General features: G+C 39.3%; 1 protein-coding gene across 1 annotated transcript in view; it reads right to left on the bottom strand.

The window, feature by feature from the left end:
* Window positions 1–5,360, bottom strand: part of htr1d (5-hydroxytryptamine (serotonin) receptor 1D, G protein-coupled) — a 29,336-nt gene extending 23,976 nt beyond the window's left edge. The window contains exon 1 of the mRNA XM_084743014.1: window positions 4,779–5,360. The gene's annotated coding sequence lies outside the window, so the exon portion shown is untranslated. The remainder of the gene's footprint in view (window positions 1–4,778) is intronic.
* Between the last annotated feature and the right edge of the window lie 8,652 nt (window positions 5,361–14,012).

Below are 14,012 nucleotides of genomic sequence, written 5' to 3'. Positions count from 1 at the left end.
CTGTAAGCCTTCGTACATCTGCTTCTTGTTCTCTGAGTTTCAGCTCAGTCCTGCAGTGAATTATCTGTCATGCATCGCCACGCTGAAGCAAACATGTAGTACATTAGAGGGAGGGCTGTTCATGTTTCTGGTCCTTCCTGTGAATAACAATGAAGATGCTGTGAGGAAGCTTCTGTATGTGTCTAACTGGGAGCTTTTACACTAATTATCATATCTATGATGTAAGTCATGATTTTACAATGGACTATTAGCTCTGCCCCCCATAGTTACTGTTGCTAAGACTGTCAAGCTTTCCATTCCTCTGGCACATCATGCATTTATACTGATAAAAGTGGCAGATTAACCATTCAAAATTCATTGTAATGTTTTGAAACAGTCCTTGATTTCAGACCGTGGTAGAAGAAAGCAGACTTCTCAGTTCTAGCAGACAACTGATGATTTTGTTGACTAAAATGAAAACTGTCCCTGGGAGATTTTATCACTTGTGGCTAGCCAAATAAATAAACTAACATTAGCTTGATGAGATACAATGTTGGAAAGAGAAGCAGGAAATGCTTTTTGCCTCACTTTTTCATTTTTCGAGCTGACTCGCTCTAATCCACATAATTTTGATAATTACTTCCATGATGTCATGCTAAAGCGACATGCCATAAACAAAACGTCACCTTCCTCATAATTGATTATTGATGTAGAGGACATGAAATAAAGAAACAGCATATCTTGTATTACAAGAGATTAAGCTAACTGACATTGTTCACAGTTGTAGAGTATCAAGTTTAGCTGAGGTTGCTTAATTGTATAAATTTGTCCAAATCCAATAAAGAACACGACAGAGTTGCTAATGTTAGTCTAAACACTGGTAGCATCCAGGGGAAATAGCACACATGAATGTATTATGAAGAGCGTGATCTCAGGTGAAAAGGTGGCATCTATTCAGTCTAATGAGAATTGCTCTGCTAGCACATAAGCCAAAACGTTTTCTGGCTTCTGGGTTTACTTCCACAGGATGCAGCCCACTGAATATACGCAGCAGTGTTTCTCTCACTGGTGCCACCAACAAGTTTCCAGTTGGACCACAGACTTTACATTGTGATGACACCACAGATTTTTAAGCATTTCAACAGTTTTACAGATGTCTCTTTTATACTTGTCTGACTTCCTGACCGCTCGATCTGCTCTGTGCAGATTGACACCGCATCTTTCAAACATAGACTTTGCGTGTATTTTAAGCAGAGCAGAGCAGAAAGCTGCTGCCGGGACACGCTGCAGCTTTGCTGGTAGAATCGCACCCACTGTGTAGAATGGACGCAATCAAATTTGGCAGATGCAGCACAGCTGTAACGCAATGCAGCCGTGTCTGGTGGAATTAAGCCATTACACGTGTTCCCTTGTTTTTTTGGTTTGGGGCTTAAAAAAAAGATAGCTAAAAAAAAGGATACCATCCTCCAAACTCTTTATCTACATGCGTATATGTAATGCTGTTCTGGGACAGGAGTAGGTGTATCTTTATAGGTCAGTTTAAAAGATGACATTATTGAGAGTTTTGATTTTCCTTATATTCGCCTCAGCTCATCATCTTATACAACCCTGACTGTCAGCTTCACTTGTACATGACGGACAGTGATTTGTGGACCAGAAAAGCAAATGTTCAAGCAGGTGCGGGGGGGCTGGATTTCACTTGACTTGATTTTCTAGGTGAACAAAAAATATAAATCCAGGGAGGTGAGGGAGACAGAGCTCGATGGTGACTTAATTTTCTTTCTTTCTTTTTTTTTTTTACCCCTGTATCGTCTAGCCTACATGTAAAAAGACATTAGGGAGGACTGTCCTCTATGCACGTGTGATGCCCTCTTGAAACCATCAGGCATTAATTGCCTCGTCCTACATCAATTATTAAACCAGAAATTCATACTTTGCTTAATGAGCTACAAATGAGTCTTCTTTGTGATATGGTTACTCGTGCCCCAGATGAGGGCAGAAAACTCTCCCATCATTGTACAAGAAAGTGATATATTCAACAGTATCAAATCTCAGGATTCATTGTTTTCAAATATTTTTTAATTTAGTGTCATTATTAAGCAGGGAGAGGGGATGGTATGATGTGAATATGGGTTTATGTCATTTCAATGGCAATGACAATGGCAAGCTTCTTGAGTGTGAGAGGATGAGGAAGAAAAAAAGGAAAACCCACATGTGTGTGTCTCTCAATGAAATGGAGGGACATTGTGTGCTGAAAACATACTTTTCATCATCAGAGCACCGTGATGGTGATTCTCTTTCATTTTGCTGAGTATCCCTCACATCAGTCAGCTACTTAAAGCAAAAATGCAACACTCTCCCTCTGCGAAGAGAGCCCGAGGTGGGTTTCTGAAAAGCTTGAGAGCACAGAGGACAGGTCTATTTTTTTCCTAACCTGAAGTGGACTTAATGCTGGCCGGGGCTGCTCACCTCTCCTCCTCACCAGCAAAAGAAGCATCTTCTCATGTTATTCAAATATTCTTCAAAGTGAAGATGATCAGATGGAAAGAGGCTGTGAAATTATGAGGATTCTTGTCCGCAAAGAGCCAATTTGAATATGAGAATGAAAGCAAAAGCGCCTCATTCAGCAAGAAGTCAAATAACCACAACACACATGCATTTTAATGTTTCCTACAAACGATATAAGCTTTAATGGTTGACCTATAACCGATAATCACCACCACTCTCCTGCCCTATATTTGTTTATTAATGAATTCAGCTGCATGTGATACAACTGGGCTGTGCTGGGTTAAATACCTTCAACCAGCACGTTCTCTCTGAAGCTGCTGCTACACTACACTCTTAGAATATGGGTTCCATATGGTTCTTCCTGAAGGGCTGAGGTTCTACCCAGAGCCAATTGCTTCTGAAGAACCATTTTTTGAAGAAAGGGTTCATCAACGAATGTTGAAATCCCTAAAGAACTCTTTTTTTAAGGGTTTGCCAAGAGTTCTTTGTACCATATGATAAAAGGGTTCCCATTAGAACCCCCTGGGTGGGTTCTAGATGAAACCCTAAGAATATAAAAATGTTCACTGTAGAACCTCCTGAGTGAATTCTCTGAGGAAACCCCTGTGGTGTGTTCTATATAAAACCACTGAAAACTAAAAGGCATTCTGTAGAACCAATAGATAAAAACCCTTGGTATATGAAAAGGTTCTCAGTATGAACCCTGTGGCTGGGTTCTTGTTAGCTCTCCGAGAAGGTAGAAAGGCTCTAGATTGAACCCCCAGAAAGGGTTCTAGGTATGACCGTTACACCATAGAAGGATCCTTCAAGAACCCCTTTCATCCAAAGAACCTTATTTGAAGGAAAGAGTTCTTCAGTGACTGTTGAAATCCTTTTGTTGAGGGTTCTTTGTACCACCATATGAAAGGGTTCTCAGTAGAACCCCCTGAGTAGGCTCTTGTTAGCCCCTTTAGAAGAAAAAGTTCTGGATGTAACCCCCAGGATGGGTTCTAGGTGGAAATATTACACCATAGAAAGGTTATCTGTAGTGTGTTTGAGATAAAATCCCTGGAATATAAGAAAGTTCTCCATGGAAGCCCCTGGGTGGGCTCTTATTGGCACCCTTAGAAGGTCAAAAGATTCTGGGTAGAACCCCAGAGGTTAAGAACAGTTTTCATTCAAAGAACCCTTTTTGAAAGAAAGAGTTATTTAAGGATTGTTGAAATGAAATCTTTCATCAAAGATTTGTCAAGAGTTTTGGATCATAATATATATAAGGGTTCTTATTAGAATTCCCTGCGTGGGTTCTTGTTAGCACCCTTAGAAGGTGGAAAGGTTCTGGATAAAACCACCAGAGAGTGTTGTAGGTGGAACTCTGTAGGGGATTCTAGGTGGAACCTTTCACAGATGGTTCGTTATAGGTATAACTCTGAAAAGGTTCCCTGTGTGGTTCCTCTAGGAACAACCCAAAGAACACTTTATGGTTCTATTTAGCATCTTTATTTCTAAGAGTGTAGCATATTACACTCTATCAGCTGTCACCTTATAGGAATTTAAGCCTTATGAGGTAAGAGCTCTTTGAAGTGAAATTAAATAACATCTATCACATTTTTTAACTCCTTACATGTCATCAGTCAGTCTAACCCTGTTAACTTAGAGGTCAAACCAAACAAAACAAGAAAAACAAGTCCCTGCTACATTCACATGGGCATTATTTTCATAAAAAAAAAAAATACGTGATCAAAGTTAAAGGACAGGTCTGTAAAGTTTTACAAAACTAAAAAAAAACGACCTTGAGGAACTGGAATTTTAAAAAAATTTTCAGGTTAACATCCTTCAGCATCCTCTAGCTGTTTACTCACCCTGTAAATCAGCTGTGGCACACTGAGGCTTCATGCAGGTTTTAGTGGATGTCTTGCATCCCGTAACATCTTCAGGCCATGTAAAGCTCTTGTTAATTCACCATTGGGAAATCAACAGCTTATAGTGACCTTATCGCAGCCGACTTTGTGACATTTTCACCTCCTATGGTGTCTCTGAAGTGGTGCTATCCGGACTTACACGTTGCCAGCGGTAATCAGAAGTGACCTTATCATGCTCTGATGCATTTCAGTGTATGGGATTATATCAGGATTCGCTGCAGAGGGCTTGATCTTTACATGTGAACATAGTAAAGGTATACTTCTAAATAGTATACTTCAGCGTTGACTCCGTATAGACTTGAATCATTTGCTCTGCGCACTCAGATCCGTGCGTAATGGTAACAAACAGACTGGTGGTGGATTAAAAAGGAAAAAAATGGTAAAACTTACCATGTTTTTCTTTATTTAGCGAATTTATCTCCTCTTTTTCTTTGATAAAAGCGGAGCAGAAAAGCAAACAGGGAAGTCCGTCCTTCATTTACGCACGTCAGGTACAAACAAACGAAAGACGGACTGGTTACATTCAGAGCGGAGCAGCGCGCAGCTTCTGTGGATGTTGCTGCTGTAAATACGACTGCTCGTGTAAAAAGAGCGCATCGGAACACAGTTTAGGATTCAAAAGTCTTTTCAGTTGTCCCACAAACTTGAACGAGTCGAGTGTATCCTGCTCTCGACTTGGCAGTTACTTCAATAATGGCTTTTCCTGAGTTCGATCGCCAGAATGAACGAAAAGTGTAAAAAGTGCAGAGCTCCAACTGATGCACCAAGGCGCAGCTCATTGTGAACTGTCTGTCTCCATCAACAGTTAAGCTCCTGGAGAGGAGAGACACACACGGGGGCTTCCCGGTACTGATGATCCACTCTGCTGCTCCGCTCCGGGGGAGATCAGACAAACGTCAACAAGTTGCATCCAAATCTGCGTCTCAGGGAGGTTTCGATGGGACTGGCAGCACGGCAGAGCGTCCTCTGTGCGCTCCCACCTCACACACATACACACACAGTGAATTTAATCGACTGCACACAGGCGTGTGTGTTTCAGTAATTCAGTGGATTTCTTTGACAGTCCGCCCCGTTAGTGTCACAGTATGTGGGGCAGAGACTCTCAGATTGGGAGCGGGGACCCTGCAGTGGCCCCCTGACACTTTCAGATGTTCTCACAGCCAAATGGTTATCTGATTCTGGTTAAGTCACTTGAAGATATAAATAAGGATAAGTGTTAAACAACATTTGAAATATTTGGAATTATATTTGGATTAGCAGGGTTGGGTCAGATTACGTTGAAACAAAGTCAGTTACTGATTATAATGGAATACAAAAAATGTCATCTTTATCTGAATACTTTTGGATTACTTCAAAATCAAACCATGGAAATATTGCACCTTATACTAAAAAAAAAAAAAAAACTTGTTATTTGGACTGCTGTATTCATATTTGGGGGTTAACAGAGGATTTTTTTTTATCATGAAAAAAGTTTAATTATTTTAAAACTTAAACATTTCAAATATGTGATCTACATATAAGCAAATAATCACTGACAATTCAACTTTAATCTAAACACACATTTTTCATCAAGGCTGATTATAGTTGCTGTTTTTTGTAATCTTCTGACTATATGTAATCCATTACTACCCAACCTTTTTATGAGATTGAATGAGAGTCCTGATATAATCCTTTCTTTTATTTTTAGAGTCCTGACTTTAAATGGACACTGCACCCAGAATCAGTCCTTCAAGTATCAAACACTGACCTCATGAAGACTTAAAGTGTCAGCTATGATCAGTTTCTATTTAAAGCAGTTACAGTGGATTTTAAGTGGAAAAAGGTATGAAAATATGCAAAGAAACTTCTCAAATCGTTCCTACAACACTGATACACTAATACACTGCATCTGCTCTGTCTAAATCTGTACCAAGAACCTTGTTTAGCTTGAGAGTAGTTGCGTGCATGGGTATCATCAAAATTTCATGATTTGTAAAGCCTCGTCCACACAAACATGACTCTTATGTCGATACAGTGCTGACATGATATGCGCTGTAATGCTGACTCAGCATGCATTGGATTTCCTCTTTTACAGTGAAAATGCAAGTCAGTAACACACTGTTGTTGTAATGCAGCATGACAACAATTCAGTAGCACAGTGACGTTGTAAGCTGAACAAAACTGCTGGTAGTTTTACTGAGCCATTAGAAATTTTCAAACAATGATTTAAAAAAAATAGATAATGTAATATTTTCTCGTTAGTTTTAGTTAGTTTTCCAACTTCATTACAGAACTTCTTTTTATATCAAAGGAAGGTGGTCAGGTTGTTTGAGACGTTTCTTTCAAATTCAAGCAATGTAGAAAATTAAGGTTATCATAATATAATTATTACAGTATTCAAGGATTCAATGTTTTTTGTTTTCATTATACAACACAGTGTTGTACAATGAAATTAGAGCTGCAGTTCCTTCATAATACACACAAAATACAGTATGTATACAGGTAATTAAATTCAGAATGGAATTGGATAAAAATTTAGTGATTTTATGTACATACAGCCTAAATACAGGCTGCCTTCAAACAGGGTTGTGTTCATTGTGTTTATGAAAAGAGTCCCCTTGTGTCATATTCACAACATTATCAACCAGAAGTTTACTGAAAGCTCTGATGACATGTTGTGGACATGACTTCCTGAGTCATAATTCTGAGTTCACAAGTTCCATTGAAGGCAGCAATAACTCTGTTGTGCATTAAATAGTGTCAGGTTGAATCCAGACAGCAGCAAGAAGATGGTGATGATATCTGGTGGACATCTTCAGAAACAAAATTCAGCATCTCCATCGACTGTGACTGTGTTCTTTGCACAAAACATCACAGATGTAAAACACAGAGTCCTCCTCCCCTCATCCTGCCAGAGTCTTGCATTTTGCTTCCTGTCAGGTTGGCGTGCACATTGCCCCTGAGGTTCAACAGCCCGATCCAGGATGCTGTGGAGCAGGTCTCTCTGTGGGCACTGCAGTCTCTGGTTTCCTGTTGAGCCAGCCATGAGTCCAATTTCATCCATTTCATGTTCCTGACCGGACATTATCCGGGAGCAGCCTTGAGTCCCAGCTGTAGCATGGCTTTTGTCTCTGTTCACCTCACTTTAATTGAAACCCCACCCCAGGTGATGTGTGTTTCGGCAAAAAAGGGGAAAAAAACATATTAAAAGAGAAAAGTAGCTCAGCCTGAAAGCTTTTGCAATAGCAAATTTATTTACAATTATTACATTTAATATTTACAGTTTACAATATCAGAACCTTCTTTTATCTTACATAGAAATCTGCACTCTAATGAACTCTATGGACACATTGGGTGGAACTCAGTGCTTGTATGCCCGGCCATGGCCTTCCTTCTTCTTTATAAACAAGACTGCTATGGCAGAAGTAGACACCCAATCCAGTCAAGTTATCATGAGGGTCAGAAACATACAGTGGACAGTGGGCAAATTCACCACTGACAAAAAGAAGATGCAGAGGCAGTCTGGAAATGTCCTAAAATACTGTGTCGCACACATATTGTTAGCGGCATCTTGACTGGCGGGCTACGAATATACAAATTTTCAGTGAGTACATGTCTGTGACTGGAAAGTCCAATACCAGGCTGAACCTGTATGAGATAATCACAGCTTTCAGTTTATATATTCTCCTCCTCCACTTGAAGTGGGAGCTGTTTAGTTATGAAGCTGCAGGAATGTGGTTGTTGATTGCTGTTTGTCAGTTTTCACTTAACTCTAATTATTTCCAAAAGTTGAGAAAACTACCTGCAGAGAGGAATCCTGAAAATGCCATGGATGATAAACTCGCATCTCACCGATTTTTATATTAATGATACCACACTCAGAGATTCTGCAGGGGTGGCCATAATGAGCAGTCACAAAGAATAAGCAGCTGCCATAGGAAATATTTTGACCCCTGGGGAAGCCTCTGTTTGGATGGATGAAGGAAAACCTAAATGCATGTTTTGCTCAGCTATAGAGCCCGCATACATTAAGAGAAGCCTGCATGATGTGCAACCTCTTCTTGAGGACATGGCTGGCATATTGAAGATTTGGGGTCGTATATTAAGCATCAAAGTTTAAGCACCACCAGACACCAGTAAACCTGAGGGTATATATTAGACTTAACTGGAAGAGTGCCCTCAGTAGAGTGCAGATTCCTCCCAGACAAAAGATGGTACTGCTGCACCAGTAGCACCTCCAGCAATGCCACTACAAATGCTAGATGCAACCTGTGGAGATCAACATCATCATGACCTCCACATATGTTGTCTCTAGCTGAAACAAGACTTCAAACTGAAACAGTTGCTGATTTCTTGCGACTCCTGGTGGCTGGTTAAGAAGAGTGAAAAGTCAGCTGACTGCCAAAATCTAATTAGTTCATACTTGAGTCCAAGTGTTCGTTTGTCCCAAGAGGCCTAGCTGCCGTGCTTAGACTCTCCAAACAATATCAACTGTTGGACGGCACAGAACTTTCTTCAGCTCAGCAATTCAAAATCAGAAATCCTACTGTTCGATTCCCCTGTCCGTTAACATCAAATCCACCGCCAGAAATCTTGGGGTAACCTTCGAGTCAGTCCAGTCCCGTTTCCTTCAGTTCAGAACCATCACCAAAATTATACCCATACAGCCACATTCTGCATGCTACATTCAGACTCAATTACTCTAATTCTTTTCTCTCTGGCATTCAAAAATCACTGTCATGCCTCCATCTGGTTCAGACTGCAGCAGCTAGGCTTCTTACTGGCAATGACATCACATTACCTCAGTCCCGACTTACCTCCACTGGTTCTCTGTGTGTTTTTAGAATTGATTTTAAGATTTTACTGATCCCTTTTAAGGCCTATATGTGTCTGGCCCTAGCTGAAATGTTAACCCCTTATAATTGCTTCTTCAAACCCATTTTTATAGACTTGCATGTATGTAATTTTGTCATTTAAATAATTTTAATCCTGTCTATTAATGATATTCCTCTATTCCATTTTTTCATGTTTATTTATATTAACATTACATGATGTTGTCTCATTATCTATTACATCTTTATTTATATTGACTAGATGACATCATGTGACATCATCCCTGCATTCTTAGCCCTTTATTTTATTGATTCTTATTGCCATGTTTTTATTTCCATTTATTCTTACTTACATGTTTGCTTGTCTTCCTGTATGTTTTAGTGTCTACTTCATTTTTAGATTCTGTCTTGCTTCTGTTTGGCCTCATTGTTTTGGCTTTGTATTTTCACATTGCCTCCTGGAGATCCTGCTTTTTTGCTTTGTCTGTCAAAGCACTTTGTAAACTGTTTTTAAAAGGTGCTATATAAATAAAGTTATTATTATATTATCATTGTTGTACCAGTCCAATGATCACTCATAGTCACACTCACTCACTCACTCACTCACGCACACACAGAAGCGATCGCATGATCCTCTATCAGGGATAATTATAACAGCATGGCCTTAGGGAGCATGTAATATAACAAATTAAACAAATGCAGTATTCAGGTTGGTATTGACAATATTGTTAAATATCTCTGGCAGCCTCATCTTCATTTAACCTAATATTTTCCACTATCATCACACTGCTGCGTTTCCTTTCATTATCAGAGGATTAATCTCGAGAGAGTTCTCGGAAAAGCTCAACTTCTATGTGTGAATAAAGTCTGTTAAAATCATATTACATGATCCATACTAATTCACAGAAAGAGCGCTCTTGTTAGTTCATTAAATGCTGTGATCGAGCTGCTGGTTCTCTCGCCCATCTTCTGTATATTTTATCGTTAATCGAATCAATACCAGCTCCTTGAAAGCTAATTAGCAGGCTCTTGAAGTATAAAACACATTAATGAAGAAATTGAGCTCTCCACTTGCACACATGTTGGCATAGACACACACACATACCTAAACACACACACACACACACACACACACACACACACACACACACACACACACACACACACACACACACACACACCCTTTCTGGGCTGTTTTAAGTGGAAATGAAAAACTGCTGAGCTTTAAGTGGATAGATTTGTCTTTGATCCCATCATCTCCGTCCTGGGGAAATGAGCGACCACGTGAGAATGAGATACAGTGCAGGCCTGTTTTTCAGTTTAGTCCTTTGAAACACCTCCCTCTAAACGGCGGGTCAAAAGTGTGTCTGTGTTGATTTTCTCTGACCGTCATGGGATGTTCTGATATTTCAGTTAAAGGGTAAATTGATGAGTCTGAAAAATAAGAATAATAATTGTGGCTTTTAAGACACTTTGAGGAGCACTAATGCGTTGTCCTTTTGGGTGGAGGAGAGGCCATTTGGAGTTTTGAAAGTTTTTTCTCTTCCCAGTAGACACTGGACAGGTCAACTGACGAGTCCAGCAGCACTGAGACAAAAAGACTAGATGTGTCTCATGTGGTTTGATCCCTTTTTAAACCTGCTGGCATCCTCCATACACTGAGACAGTGGAGCGGACACACCCACAGTGTTTCAGAGCAGAGAAGACTGCTCACTTTTTCATGATTTTGAGACCTAATTTCTTTAGGCAATGGGTAATATAATATAATTGAATTTATTTGTTTTTCTTTATGAAAAATTATGCATTCAGCCCATGAAAACTTCATACCTGAAAAATAAAAACACCTTGAGTTATTACTCTCTTCCAAATAGACTGATCTTAATTTGCCTCTCAGTGAGGTGTAGTGCTACTGAAAGCCATTTTAGTAGCGCCATGTGTTCACAGTGAGACTCCAATAAATCCTGTCACATGTTTATTTGACAGAGTGATATATGATGTACAGTAGTGGGAGATGAAGCAGGATGAGTGTGCACATTATGGTCTCCTGGAGATTTACCAAGAAGGAACCAGATATCTTTATTGCCTCTCCACTTTAAACACTTAAAAGATCAAACTTACAGCCCCTCCCTGGTTGTAAAGCACAGTACAAAGATGTTATTGTATTATTATCATATCCACAAGACAAAAACATGTCACTTTAGAGAAGCTGCTAAATGGATGGAGAGGATGGAAAGTTTTAATGGAGTATAATAACTTTGTACCTTACCTTGTTTTAAACTTGACTTTAAGCTGACATCCATAACTTTCCAAATATTGTCTACCTCTGAACCCTGCAGTGCATGTGGATCAGTGCAACAGAATATTAAATAGCACAGACAGATGTTAATATTGATCTTAAAAACATGGAGACAAGCTTTAAATACATGTAGGATCAATAGATTTTGATTTTTGTTTGTTTAGGTTCAGCAGGCACTTCTCTAATGAGAGGAATCATCCCGCTGTTTTTCTCACCCTGACCTAGAAGTTGCTGAGCTCACTGATTTTCAAAAGTGTGACTACACTGTGTATGTATTGTGGTTTTTGATGTTTTCGGCTTGCAAAAGTTCACATCAACAAATAATTCAAGGCAGTTGTGTGATCAAATATAGAACAATACCTTTAGAGAATCGACTGTTCACAGCCAGCCACTGCAAGCCAAAGAAGAACCGTTCTTCATCAGTGTTGGTATCTCTTTAAGGTTACTGGTTTCATTATTTTTAAAATGAATATAGTCATAGTATATGTAATACTGTTGGCTTTATCTGTTAAAGTTACAGCTTTATGTAAGGGCTGGATTTACAGACACAGTGTTCCAGTAGTATTTGGCACCTGATGCATGAGAAGGAGTAGAAAAAGTTAAAAATGTTACAATAACAAGGAGGAAGGTTATTCTCTGTCACAGGCTGCATCAGTGCTGGATTTTAAAATTTATTTTTTCGGTGAAGCCTTAATTAATGAGCTTGATGGATGCTCTCACGCTAATCCATCATCATTCATAATTAAAGTTAGTGAGGGAATTATGATGCTTTTTTAAAAATAATATCCAATTAAGATCCATTGAATAACAGGCCGTTAAGTTTCAACTCTCATATAATTCTTATTAGCTCACGCAGGAGCTAAAACATCTCGCTGGATACTAATTTATTCAACAGTTTGCATGAATGAAAATTGAAAATATAAAAGAGGCTGTGCAGATCTAATTATAACCATTGCTGTGTGAGAGTTTTTTTATCCTCTTTTGTTCCATTTGCACCGCAAGGAGAAAATAGATTTTATAAACTGGATATTCTCAACAACTTAAAAGTGGCTCTTTCATGGTATTTGATAGTCTATTAAACAGATTTTTTTTCTGCATGTTTTTGCTTCTGTAGCCTTTACTTTAATCTGCATTCAATTCAGACTTGCTGTCCTGAAAGTGATCGGTATGACTGCTGTCTTGACCTTTATGTGAAGGTGAGCAGAGATCTTACCCAGACATGAGACCGACAGGTTCAATTTCTGTCAGATTAACACAAAAGGGTGCATATTTGGAGGAGGTTACCCAACGCAGCAGGAGACGTTCTAGGAGCCTTGCAGAAAGTTCCCTAAATGTTCTTTAAGGGTGAGGAATGTACCAAACCTTAACAGAATACAGAAGACGTTCCTTAAAGAATCTTAACAGGTTGTCCCAGTTTGGTTATTTTATGGTCACACTGCAACATTAGAAAGAAGACTTTAACAGGGTGTTCCCATATGGTTTGTCACATTGCCTTTACATGACTTTATGCTCCTAACGCCTAGGATGAACACTTGGAAGGAATTTCTCTACTAGTATTAATAAAGGATCGCTCAACTACAACCATGTTTTAATGGTGTTCTAGATACACTTATTTAGGTTCCCTTAAGGTTTTGCAGGAGATCTTGAAAAATAAAAAAAAAGGTTCTGAAAATGCTCTAGCAATGTGATGGACCTAAATAGGACCAATAGATTCTAGGCTAGTCCCCTAAAGGCTCCTGTAATGTCATGAAAGGTTCTGCAAAGGTTATGTGAAAATAGTGTAGAGACCTTGAGGGAACGTCCTGTAGTAATGGTCTCCTTACATCGTGACCGTCTGCAAACCTCCTAGGAACAATGTCGTTAGCACCAGTGACTATGTATTGGGAATGTGCAATTTTATAGCTGCGATGGTCCCCTAAACACTCCCAGAACATCCTGAATGTTCCCTAAAAGTCCACCAAATAACTCAACATTGTGACCATCTAGGGATGTGACAAAGTCAAGTCCTTTATGTTCTGGGAAAGTATGATGGCTACCTTGGTTGACATTGTATCCATTAACTTTGGGTGTAATTTCGTTAGGTGGCAGACTATGATGTGAGGTATCCATCTTTGTTTGGTTTTATATCATTAAGTATGAAGCTGCATGTAGTGGGAGAATTTGCTGTAATGCAATTATGATGTAAATGTTGACATGAACATGAAAGTCAGAAAGATAACTCCAATATGATGCAGCATGAGTGCCAGATAGGGGATGGAAGTCAGAAAGTATTGACAGACAGACAAACACAATGTTTTTTCTTGCCTTTTCTTAGGATTTTTCTGACAATAAGAAAAATATAGAATAATACCCGCCTTATCCTTTAGGTATAAAGAAGCCTCGAACGCACCACTGTCTCCCTGACTGTATGAGTACACTGTTTTTGTTTGTGCAGAACAACACGCCCTCTGGAGCAGCTACAACAACAGATATCAGTCTGAAGGCAGCGTGTCAGCCGCCTGGGTCATTATTCTTCAC

Source organism: Lutjanus erythropterus, chromosome 18 (genome assembly GCF_056507025.1).
Source record: "Lutjanus erythropterus isolate fLutEry1 chromosome 18, fLutEry1.hap2, whole genome shotgun sequence".
NCBI lineage: Eukaryota > Metazoa > Chordata > Actinopteri > Lutjaniformes > Lutjanidae > Lutjanus > Lutjanus erythropterus.
This window is presented reverse-complemented; position numbering and strand designations above follow the sequence as displayed.